Source organism: Borostomias antarcticus, assembly GCF_949987555.1.
Source record: "Borostomias antarcticus genome assembly, chromosome: 23".
NCBI lineage: Eukaryota > Metazoa > Chordata > Actinopteri > Stomiiformes > Stomiidae > Borostomias > Borostomias antarcticus.
Genome location: NC_140256.1, coordinates 2,433,781 through 2,447,075, shown reverse-complemented (window position 1 = coordinate 2,447,075; position 13,295 = coordinate 2,433,781). Strand labels below are relative to the sequence as shown.

The window sequence follows — 13,295 nt, the reverse complement described above, 5'->3', positions numbered from 1 at the left end:
TGTTGTGCTCGAGGGCCTTTAGTGGTCTGCTGTGTTCAGAGAGGAGCCCCCAGGGGCCGGGGGCCCAGGGGACCGGCTGCTCACACACACACCAGGGAGAGGATACCAATATTACTCTATTGAATCGCTCTCCACCGGACGATTTTATTATAGTTTTCACATAACCCTAACCATAACCCCGACCCTGACCCTGACCCTAACCCCTAACCCCTAACCCGTCCGGGGACCAGGCCTGGCAGGGCAGTCGTTTTTCGGGAGGCAGTCGTTTCCCCAGGCGGTTCCCCGGTGGGGCAGTCGGCGTTCCAAGTTTCGTCCAGTCCAGAGAGAAATTAGTTTCGTCCAGTCCAGATCAAAATTCTTATGAAATTCCCTCTGTGTAGAGCGATCCAATAGACTAAATACATGTAGTTTTTACTGGAAGGAAGAGTGGTGATATACGGTTGCACAGACACACGGTCAGAAGATGGAGGAGACTCACTGGGTGGAGGAGGAGGCTAGTCTTCCCTCCCCCGGCCCACCTTGTCCCCCCCCAGGCCTGGCCCCGAGGACAGGGGCCCACGCAGGCCCAGAAGGGCCGGTCCCGGACCCCCGCAGACTGGGGGGATCGGGAGAGAGACCCCGGGAGAGAGACCCCAGGAGAGAGACCCCAGCCAGCTTAGTACAGTACAGTACAGTACAGCGGCTACACACTCCTAGACTTCCCACAGAAAAGAGGCCCGTAGAGGGGAGGGATGTGTCTTACACACACACACACACACATGCGCACACACACACACACACACATGCGCACACACACGCACACGCACGCACGCACACACACACACACACGCACACACACACTTTTGCACCCCCCTCTCTCTCTCTCTCTCTCTCTCACTCGGACTCATGCTTAGTCTCTCAATCAGTATCTCATTCTCTTCTCTTTCTGACACGCACGCACACACACACACACACACACACACACACACACACACGCACACACACACACACACACACACACACACATTGTGCTCCTGCTGAGACGGGGCTCCTCTTGGCAGTAATTGGCACTGGCCTTCATTAGTGGCAGAACCGAGGGCTGTGACATGTCACAAAGAAAGTGTGCGTGAGTGTGTGTGAGCGTGTGAGTGTATGCGTGTGTGTATGTGCGCGCGCGCGCGTGTGTGCGAGTGTGTGAGTGTGTGTGAGTGTGTGTGTGTGTGTGTGTGTGTGAGTGTGAGTGAATGTGTGTGAGTGTGTGTTTGTGTGCGAGTGTGTGTGAGTGTGTGTGAGTGTGTGTGCGAGTGTGTGTGTGTGTGTGCAACTGACCTGCCTCAGTAGCCCGCTAACAAGCGAACACAGTCCTTTACCTTCTAACTCCCTCCATGTGTCCCCGAGGCTGACCTGATTTCGGGTCAAACAAAGTTGACCAACATCCTTCTCTCCTCATCATTTCCTCCTTCGCTCCTCCTCTCTTCTCTCCTCATCATTTCCTCCTTCGCTCCTCCTCTCTTATCTCCTCATCAACAACGGTCACCTCCCCGCCCAAAGACGGTATTTTAGCTCAGGCATCCGAGGATGCATTTGTTGTTTGTCTTTCTCCCTGTGGGGTAGCCCTCAGCTCGCCGACCAGCTCTGGGAGGGGCGTCTCTGCTGGGAACTCATTCTGGCAGGGGCCGCTCTGCTGGAGTCTAGCTCTGGCAGGGGCCCCTCTGCTGGGAACTCATTCTGGCAGGGGCCGCTCTGCTGGAGACCAGCTCTGGTCAGCCAGTCCAAGTCCATTACGAGGCGCATGAGCGAGGAGCTACGAAACGTCACGATCTGTTCTGGCTGAGGCCCGTCTACCTCGGAGAGCCTGTTAACAGCCAAGTTAAGCAACGGAGCTTTTTTTTGTTAAACCTGTCTTGTCCTCGTTCCATCCTTGTGACGTCTTTATTTAGGCCTAAGTTGCCATGTCTACTTAGATCTCACCTACAGTTTCAACTGCCAAAACACTGAGAATCCAGTTGTGAAGTCTGCGTTCGATTACTCACGCTTAGAGATCAGATGAGGAACTCGTCCGCTGCACACGGCTAAGGTAACCAGACAGCAATGTACACAGAGGTGTTGGGTTTGGAACACGCCCTGGACTGATTCACTGTTTATTGCTTCATTCAATCTCAGTCAAAGTCTAAATTGTCTGTGTTTGTGGTTTTTGTGGTCTGTGTGTGTGTTTGCGGCCTGTTTGTTTGTGGTGTGTGAAATAGCGTTGCGTTCTTTAGAAAGTCTCCATGCTGATTAAAGTGGGTTTGAGATGTGAGGCTCTCATTGAGCAACGTCCTCATTATCTGGCTTCTATTGGACGGGGAGTTAAGGCCTCGTGAGCGGATTTGTGGGCACGTTACCAAAGTCTTTCAAGGGTTCTTGTCTTTCGCCTCGCGTGCGGTCCTCGCACAAAGAGGTCCATCCAAAGTTAAATGATGTTTACACAGTGGCGCGTTTGGTTGTTTTGACTGTCTTTATTACGTTGAGCGTGCGCCTCTCCATTGGCCCTGGGGGCCGAGCCATGGGTCGGGGGGGTCCGGGGGGGGGGGGGGGGGGGGGACAGGCGGCACGGTGTCTAATCCTTCCTCATATGCGCATGTTGTTTGATTGTGATGGAGTTCCCCTCCCCAGGCCTAACCCCCCCCCCCCCCCCCCCCCCTTCCTCTGGGGATTATTAGAGCTCATCTTATCTTATCCTCGGTGTTGTTTTAGTGATTGAAGAAGCAGAGAACCGCCACTCATGGAATTAATAGTATAGTCTTTATATTTATTGGGCAAACAGACACGTTTCGGCCTCAAGACATCATCAGCAAATGATACACAATAATGACTGACAGTTCAAATCAAACTTAATTTGTATAGTTATGTACAAGTTACCCTATCCAAGTTAGGTAAGGGTAGGAGACATCAGCCAATCACACAAAATCGCTAGTAACATTAGCATCCATCTGTGTATAGGACGCTTGGTGTAGCCTGACAGAGAAGGCAAATAAATAAATGCATTTCGTGGCTCTGTGCCAAAATTGAATGGGTTCTAAATTGGCCCACGCTACACCCCTCCATGAGTTTCATGAAAAGCAGTCTGGTAGATTTTGCATAATCCTAGTCCAAAAAATGAATGTAGTTTGGGTGGTTCGTGGACCCGCCCTGTGATTCGCTGGGGCGGAGGTAAAAATGACTGGAGGTGAATGGGTGGCTGTATTTGACCGGCTCTGTGGCGCCCCCCTCAGGTCACAGCTGGCGGGGGGCAGTGTGGCGCCTACCAAGCTCTCCCCCCGCGCACCCCAGTCCAAACCCTGTGTCTCTAGAACCCCCACCCAGGGAGCTGTCTGTCTGTCTGTCTGTCTGTCTGTCTGCTGGCTTCCTTCTAAGTTTTGTTTTCTTTCATGGATCCGGCCCGAGATTCGGATCTGCTCCAAAATGTAATGGCCTCTACGGAGGCCCAGGAGGTTCATACAAATCGTTTCAGTAGTTTTTACGTAATCATAGTCCAAAAATGAACGGAGGTGAATGGCCAGTCCAGTCTGTGTTTGTGCGACCCGTGTTCCCGACCCGTGACTCGGATCCGCTCCAACATTTAAGGGGTTCTAAGTGGAACCGTGCTACCCCCTTCCACAGAGTTTTGTGACGTTTTTGCGTAATCCTGCTCGCACGCACAAACAAACGCACGCACGCACCCCACCGAAAACATTACCTCTCGCCCTGCGCTGTCGCTGGGGTGGAGGTAATAATCAATATATAAATAAAACATAATCATCATTATGGAATGTTGATGGCTTACTGTAAGGCCCAAACGCTTCCATTTGCCCAATATATATAAAGACTACTATTTATTCTGTAAGTTCCGGCTCTCTTCAACTATCTCTTGCACCAGGTGACCATTACTACTCTCAAATCCACTTTACCTGTTTTTGTGATTGCCAGTTGCCAGTTGCGAGTTTAAAAGAAGTTGAGACAGACAATGAAAACAGACAGCTTAGCTCACAGATGGGTTCTTATTAAACATGAATCCCTCTGTAAGATCGTTGTCCTACTTGTGGTCAGCTAGGAGCCTGTAGCTAAAGTCCAACCTGCCCTCTGGATGGGAGACAGGGGAGAGAGGCAGTGGGAAGAGGCCTTGCTCGTTCACACGGTACCTGCCTCAGTCCAGAACAGCACTGGACATCCCAGAGTTCTACAACTGGTAGTGAGAGAGACTGGACTACAGTACTTACAGTAAATGGTAAATGGACTGCACTTATATAGCGCTTTTCCACCTTAGCGGCACTCAAAGCGTTTTACAATGGCCTCTCATTCACACACACATTCACACACACGCGGTAGCTGCCATGCAAGGTGCTAACCTGCTCATTGGGAGCAATTTGGGGTTAGGTGTCTTGCTCAAGGACACTTCGACATGTGGACAGTCGGAGCTGGGATTCGAACCACTGACCCTTCGATCACTGAACGACCCGCTCTACCAACTGAGCTACAGCCGCCCCAGGATGACCATGTAGAAGTGTATTACCCCTGTATTACATGTGTAGTACCCACTGTATAACCATGGAGACGTGTACAGTACCCACATGTCCTCAGGTTGTTTTGTCTCTCTTTGTCTCTCATGTGTTTCTCACTGAAAACAAAAAAGAAAGTTGCACACTCATTTGTCTTCTTAAGGCAAACGGCGAAACGTTGGTGACAATAAAAAAGCAGAGAGGAGACTAATGAGTGTGCAACTTTCTTTTTTGTTTTCAGTTCCAGTTCCTTCAGTCTGCACCTCCAAAAAGTTTTGGGGTGTATATTGTATATATTTCTCATGTGTTTCGGTCGTGGTCGACCCTGTTCCTACGCACTCGACAGCTGTCCTCTGAATATCTGAAAGCCTTGTGTTCAGCTGTGTAAGAGCTGTGGCCCCGCCTCCCCGTCAGCGCTGTGGCCCCGCCTCCACGTTGTGGCCCCGCCTCCCCGTCAGCGCTGTGGCCCCGCCTCCCCGTCAGAGCTGTGGCCCCGCCCCCTCGTTGTGGCCCCGCCTCCCCGTTGCCACCATAGCTATAATTGTTCATCTAAAAAGATTACTAGCAGACGAGGACTTGAAACCTTGTGCAGCTGCAGCCAAGCATGCACAGATGCCATACACACACGTATGTGGACTCGCACACACACACCAACACACACACACACACACACCAACACACACACACACACACCAACACACACACACACCAACACACACCAACACACACACACTCACACCAACACACACTCACACCAACACACACACACCAACACACACACACACACACACCAACACACACACACACCAACACACACCAACACACACACACTCACACCAACACACACACACACACCAACACACGCACACACACACACACACACACACACACATACACACGCCAACACACACACACCAACACACACACACCAACACACGCACACCAACACACCCCCACACACACACCGCCTGTCCACTCCAAATCCTGTGACAGCGATCCACGCTCTGGGGACGTCAGCCTGAAGTCACCATCGTTGTTCTACCCGGCGTGGAGGGAGAGTAAATAAATCAGCCAATGAAAGAAGTTGGGGACATGCTGTCATGCCCTCCCGCCTCCCTCAAAGGCTTGTGGGTTGTGGAAGCAAATTGAGCAAACCAGCAGCCTGAGTGGCATGGCACAGGGAGGGATGCCTGCGGTTTCGCTGCCGTCGCCAGACTCAGCGAGTGTCAGGGCCCCTTTTGTCTGGTCCTGCGCATCACACACCACGTCTCTCTCAGCCGACGGTCTCTCTCTCAGCCAACGGTCGGCTAACGGGCTGCTGCTGTCGTTATACACACCACGTCTCTTTCAGCTGACGGTCTCTCTCAGCCGGCGGTCGGCTAACGGGCTGCTGCTGTCACATCACACACCACGTCTCTCTCAGCCGACGGTCTCTCTCTCAGCCGACGGTCGGCTAACGGGCTGCTGCTGTCGTATCACACACCACGTCTCTCTCAGCCGACGGTCTCTCTCTCAGCCGACGGTCGGCTAACGGGCTGCTGCTGTCGCATCACACACCACGTCTCTCTCAGCCGACGGTCTCTACCGCTAACGGGCTGCTGCTGTCCAACCCGGTGGGGGGTGGAAGTGTGGAGACTTCCTGTTCTGTTAAGCTCGTCTGTCCTCGGAGGAGATTTGACCCGTGACACCGGCTCCTTGTTAGACCGGCGGAGATGAGATGAGACTGGTGTGTGAACGATGATTACGTATTGTAACCCTAGTTCTATGAGTGGAGCGGAGCCCCACAGGGCTAGCTCCTATTGGCTAGCGAAACCCAGCTAGCTACATTGACTGAAGAAAAAAACATACACGCACCTGTGTCCAACCAGGTCCGGTGCACCACTGTATAAGCGGGCTACGCCCGCACATCTGCTCCTAACCGAAATTTTCAGCGAGCAGACTGCGGGGCAGCAAGTCTGTTCCCTGTGGGGCTCCGCTCCACTCATAGAACTAGGGTTACAATACGTAACCATCGTTCTATTTCGTGGAGCTCCGCCCCACAGGGCTAGCTCCTATTGGCATAAGCGGAGCTACACGACCGCACCATACACTCTTGCTGGCCCCAGTAAGGGAACCAGTCAGGACACAAGCCAGGGCTCCAAGGCGAGACCATACTAACAGTTGATCCGACCCAAGCACTGGCCCCACCCCGCCACACTCAGTCTATCACAGCCGAGGGCAAGGAGAGGTACGTGGGGCGAGAGCTGGACCAAAGCGGTTACTCCGTAACAAGCCCGTCCCAGCCTCACACATAAACAGGAACGGAACGTCACTAGACGGGCCCGCTCCTACCTTAGCTGAACCGGTGAGACCTGAGTGAGTCACGTCTGCTTTCCTAGCAGGAAAAGACCCCGCGGCTCAAACCGGTTCTCCAGTAGCGGCGAGACCTGCCATGGTCAATTCTGACTCTTTCACAGAAGACCCGGCGACTCGAGCCGAACACCTACATGAAAAATCCTGTCTAACGCTGGCTCGCACCGGCGGCTGTGTTTAGCACAGATGACGCCACAGAGACAGAGGACATGGATAAAAGGTAATAACGGACAAAAGGAGACGGGGACGACCAAGTCGCCGCCGCACAGATGTCCTCCACTGACACACCATTGAACAGGGCAACTGACGTGGCCACACCCCTTGTGGAGTGTGCCCGAACAGCACCAGGCAGAGGACGACCCGCAGTCACGTAAGACTGGGCGATGCCCTCACAGATCCAATGGGAGAGACGCTGTTTCGACAACGGAGAACCCACCTTCCCTGGGCCGTGGCAAACCAACAACTGGGGGGTGGTGCGGACCGCAGCCGTGCGCTGGACGTAACACATCAACGCACGCACAGGACACAACAAATGCAGGCGGGCCTCTTCCTCGCTCGCATGAGGTGGAGGATAGAAGGCTCCCAGCTCCAAATCCCGTGCCCTATAGGCGCCCCGGACCACCTTCGGAACGAAAAATGGATCCGTGCGCAACACAGCTTTGCTCCCATCACCCGTGATGAGAAAAACTGTCAACGCCCTCAGATCACTGACCCGCTTGCCCGACGTCAGAGCAAGGAGCAGCGCGGTCTTAATCGACAGCCACTTGAGAGATATCCGCTCCATTGGTTCGAACGGCGCTTTACATAGCGCATCCAGAACCAAGAGCAAATCCCAAGGCGGCGCCGCAGCCTTACGCACAGGGCGAAGACGGCGCGTGCCGGCCAGGAAGCGTTTAACCAGGGGATGCCCGAAAACCGTAGTTTTGGCGAACCCCTCATGGCATGCGGAAATAGCACACGCATACACCTTGATAGTGGATGCTGCCAAACCGCCACCATGACCCATCAGGTGCTGAAGGAATTCCAAAATCGCCTCGACCGAGCATGACTCGGGAGCGAAGTCCCTTTCCTCACACCAACGCGCAAAAGCAGCCCATTTGCCAGAGTAAACCAAGGCAGTGGAAGCCGCGCGCGCGCTCTGAATTGTACAGATCACGGCCGGAGAGAGTCCCCTATCAGACAATCTCCGCCGTTCAAGAGCCAGGCCACCAGCGGCCGTCCCAAGACTGGAGGTGCGCAAATTGAGCCCTCCGCCTGGGACAGAGCGTTCGGCCAATGAGGGATGTGCCACGGTTCTACAGTAGTCATGGCCATCACTTCTGCATACCATCTCGCCCAGTGGCGGTCCGGCGCTATCAGTATCACTGATGCACCCTCTGACCGCACCCTGGCCAACAATGGTAAAATCAGCCCCATCGGCGGGAAAGCATACAGCAGCGCCCCCGGCCAGGGGGCATGCGCGAACGCATCCACGCCCAGCGGAGGCTGGTCCTGCTGTCTCAGAGAGAACCAGAGGGGACACTTCGCGTTCACTCTCGAAGCAAAGAGATCCACCCCTGCTCTGCCGAACCGGGTCCAGAGCTGAGCCACTACCTGAGGATGTAGGCTCCACTCGTCCGGGTGAGGCCCGCCCCGAGACATCAGGTCCGCCCCGACGTTCAGACGGCCGGCAATGTGCCGCGCTGTCAGTGACCGGAGATTGACATGAGCCCATCGCCACAGCGTTACCGCCAGACGGTGAAGCGCTGGCGAGCGGACTCCCCCTTGTCGGTTGATGTAAGCTACTGTGGTCTGGTTGTCTGACCGCACCAGCACATCGCGCCCCTGTACCAGGTGTACAAAGTGGCGCAATGTCAGTAGCACCGTCTCCAACTCCAGGAGGTTGATGTGGCGCCGTTCTCCGACGGCCCACAAACCACCTACGGCCTGGGACAGACATGTACCACCCCAGCCGCTTAGAGACGCGTCTGTGAAGACAGCGACGTGAGCCGACACCCTGCCTATTGGAACACCGTGCGCTATTACGCGCCGGTCCCTCCAATAGTCGAGGTCTGCTGACAACGACCCCGGCATCCGCACAAGGCGCCGTCTGTGCCTCACAGGGTCCAGACGAAGCCGCGCGAACCATCTCTGCACGCACCTCATGTGAAGAAGGCCCAGTGACACTACCACATGGGCGGCTGCCATGAGACCCAGAAGGCGCATGATCGACAGAACCGCGATCTTTCGAGAAGGACGGCAAACACTGAGACTCTTCTCCAGTGTTTCCCTCCTTGAATCGGATAGCCGTGCTCTCATGGCGCTCGTGTCCAGATTGATACCTAGGTAAACAATCTGACGGGCCGGCCACAGAGCACTCTTCTCCCAGTTGATTGCAAACCCCAGGTCGGTGAGATGCCGCACCACCGTGGCGGTATGCATCAGAGCCAACAAAGGCGACGGAGCCAGTACCAGCAGGTCGTCCAGGTACGCCAGGATCCTGATGCCCTGCCGGCGCAGTGGCCTCAACGCCGCCTCCACACAATTGGAGAAGGTTCTGGGGGCGAGCGCATATCCAAACGGGAGTCTGGTATATTCGTACGCCACACCCAGGTAGGCGAAACGCAAAAACTTCCGATGCCGATGAGCTATCGGTATGTGGAAGTAAGCGTCCTTGAGGTCTATGCTGGTGCAAAAATCGCCGGGAAGGAATGCCTCCAGCATTTGTCGCACCGTAAGCATATGGAACTTCAGATTCGCCACCGTTTTGTCGAAAAGGCGGAGGTCCAAAATTGGCCTCACGCCCCCCGTCTTCTTTGGCACGAGGAAGTAGCGGGAATAAAATCCCTCGTCCCTCTGGCCTGACGGGACCACAGTTACCGCTCCCTTCGCCATCAGTTCTGCAATCTCTGCTGACAGAGCGGCAGCCTGAGCGGGACGCGGTATCACTGTCTCCACTACGCCCATGAAGGGCGGTGGGGGGCAACAAAACTGAATGAGATACCCTTCCCGTAGAACACGCTGCAACCAGCTGTCCAGGAGACATCTCTCCTGCCAGACTGTGAAGCGGTTGGAAAGAGGTTGTGCCGGAGATCGCGGGAACAGATCGAGGAACCTGCCATAGTTCAATTTGGCCCTGACCGCCACCGGACAGCTGAGAAACTCTGCTGTCCTGGCCCAAGGCGGGCCACCCTCGAAAGGGAGATGAAAAATCCCCATTGGGAGTTCCATGTCCCTGAACAGCGCGAGAATGAATGGCATTCCTGTCAAGAAGCACTTCATTCACAAAAAGAGGAAGTGAGCCGACACCGTCCGCATTGCTAACAAGCCGCCGTCGCTCATCCCATTGAGAGAAAACGGCGGAGTGTTGCAATGCGGGAAGCCCCGCCTTCTCATTTGCATGATCTGGCAAGGTGCCGTCTTTCGCAGACCGACTAGACGGGACATGAGAGGCGGGCAGTGTTAAATAGCCAGCCGAGGCAGTAAACACGGAAGTATTCTCACTGACCGGTGAGCGTGAAAACTCTCTACCTGTCGAACACACAGGGAGAGGCTCGAACGCTCGGCCCGAATGAACGAACGCCGTCTGGGGGTCTAGCGCATCTTTTTCGCCGCTAAACCCCGCCAGCGGTCGGTCCCGAGAAAACTCCGAACAGGGCAGTACAGCCATAGCACTTGGCCTGGGCGCACACATCCCCTCTGTTAAAAACCCAACCGGTCTGTTTAGAACAGGGGCGGCGAGACCTGCCGTGGTCAAATCTGACTTTCTCACAGAGGACCCGGCGGCTCTAGCCGAATATATTACATTCGCTGAACCGGCGAGAGCTGCGCGCGTCACGTCTGCTCTCTTTGCAGGAAAAAACTCCGCGGCTCGAGTCGGTTTTTCAGCTGCGGCGAGACCTGCCATGGTCAATTCCGACTTTTTCACGGAAGACCCGGTGGCTCTAGCCGAATACATCACATCAGCTGAGCCGGCGAGCCCCGCGTGAGTCACGTCTGCTTTAGCAGGAAAAGACTCCGCGGCTCGAGCCGGTCTCCCAGCTGCGGCGAGACCTGCCGTGGTCAATTCTGACTCTTTCACAGAAGACCCAGCGGCTCTAGCCGAGAACATTACAGTAGTTGAAAAGGGAGGAGATGCGGACTGCACATTACAACCAGCTTGATAACGTTGCATCGTGTTTGTTTTATTGAACAGGGAAACTTGCTCACCGCCGCTCTTAACAGAGCGTGGTGTGGGCAAAACACAGTCACGCATCTTCACGCACCGTCAATAGGTGCGCCTCTTCCTACCCCAAGCCGGAGGCGGAGCGGTGGGCGCGCTTGAAGACGCCGGACCGGTCCCGGCACCCTGGGCGGGGTAGGCAGGGGGAGGTCGCGGGGGAGGAGCCGCGTGCGCAGTCCAGGAGCCCGGGCGAGCCGGTCCATGGGCCGTAGCGGGGCGGGACCCCGTGGCAGGTTGTTTAGTCTTGTGTGTCCGCCGGCGCTTGCTCCCAGTCGCGGCAGCATCAGCCGGAGCACGCGGACGTGCCGGCACACTGCGCTCCCCCGGAGCCGCGAGGTGGCGAGCGAGGAGGAGCCGGTCCTGCTCCTGGCTGCGACACTGCTCCAGGATTTTAGACACAGCTGCCCCAAACAACCCCTCCCTACTGACCGGTGAGTTGAGGAGGACACTCTTGCTTTCCTCGCGCAGACGAGTCAGGGAGAGCCATAGGTGGCGCTGCTGCACCACCGACGTGGCCATCACTCCACCCAGACAGGAGGCGGAGATTCTCACAAGCTGAGCCACGGCTCCGGCGGCTTCGGCCATCTCCGCTCTCCTGTCTTCATCCATAGAGGGGGGGGTTTGCTCCGTAGCTAGCTGGCCGATGTAAATGGCCAGCATAGCAATGGAGGAGGAGGCAGCCACGGCCTGCGCGGCCAGAGAAAAACCTTTGTCGGCCAAGGACAGGGTTGTCTTGTCTTTGACGTCCGGCATGAGAGGCTTCCTGGCCGAGCCCCAGGCGGAGGAACCAGGCACCAGGACCGCTGCAATGTCGGGTTCCAGAGGAGGAGAGCCGATAGCTGCTACGTCAGTCCAGCCGGTTACCCTCGTAGCTCTGCTGAACTGGCGAAGCGGACCTCTGATGGCCAACGGCCGCTCCCATTCAGCCTCGACGAACGCCTCCAGGTCAGGCATAGCCGGCAGGAGACGAGGAGCAGGCTGAGAGGGACGCCCGTAGCAGACGGAGCTCCACAGTGGGAGCCCCGTAGTCGCAGCAACCTCCGGGACGGAGATACCGAGGTGATGCGCGGCTCTCTCCAGCAGCCGGGGCAGGTCGCGATCGAAGGAACCCCGCCCCGGGAAGGAGGCGCCACTAGCCGTAGTGGCTTCCGACGCAGAGAGAACCTCGTCTTCCCCGGAGAGCTCATCCTCATCATCCGTAGGCGCGAGGGAGGTAATCGGGGCCGCCGGTTGTTGCGGGGGCGCGCCGATGTCCTCGCCGACCAGCTGGACCAGACCTTCAGTCTCCAGCGGCGGCGGAGCGAAGAAATGCGCCCGGAGCATCCTCTCCATGGGGTCCAGGAGGGCGCAGATCTCGCAGGCGGGGGACGGAGCCAGACCCGCTCTGGCGTGCTGCGGCCCCAGACAGCGGAAGCAGAGGTGGTGTCCCACGTCGCTGTAGCGGGAGCCGCAGACACAGAAACGATCCGGCGGATCCATCGGCACCGGCAGGGGGTCATCTAGGGACGCCGCCAGGTCCGCTTGGGTCCGCTGAGTAGACATCTTCTGATCTTCTCCAGTAGCAATGCGAGCTGAAAATTTCGAAGGAGCAGATGTGCGGGCGTAGCCCGCTTATACAGTGGTGCACCGGACCTGGTTGGACACAGGTGCGTGTATGTTTTTTTCTTCAGTCAATGTAGCTAGCTGGGTTTCGCTAGCCAATAGGAGCTAGCCCTGTGGGGCGGAGCTCCACGAAATAGAACTGAAGCTTCCCGCCTTATTTAATTCACATTCAGGAAAACTTTATTGTCTGTCGCGACAGAAAATCGTCTTAGACTGGCTCAACAATCGACACAAGTTAACACAACACAACAACATAAGCTTTATTTACACCTTTCGCAGGATGCTCAGGAGAACTGGGCATGACTCATCCTAACCCACACCCCTCAGCCACCTCACACACACACACACACACACACACACACACACACACACACACACACACACACACACACAGACAGCTGTGCCCTGGGTGACCTGGCTCTTATCATCCCGCATGCTGGCGTTTGATCTCGGACGCTTATTAGTCATTACGCAAAATGTCTGTTGTCCTGGGGACCGACCTCGAGCGCTGGTCTTAGACTGGGATTAAATGGATTCAATTAGGTATCCTCATCTGTGAGAGACCTCTGGTCTGAGAGGCCTAAGTGAATGAGGACGCTGCAGCTCAGAGGTTAGACGGCCATGATTGAGTTAGCGTCCTTTTC

The 13,295-nt window shown here is 55.8% G+C and overlaps 1 protein-coding gene across 1 annotated transcript in view; it reads left to right on the top strand.

Moving 5' to 3' along the window:
- Positions 1-13,295, top strand: part of adgra2 (adhesion G protein-coupled receptor A2) — a gene marked incomplete at both ends in the record, with an annotated part of 54,589 nt that overhangs the window by 8,112 nt on the left and 33,182 nt on the right. The gene's annotated exons all lie outside the window — the stretch shown is intronic.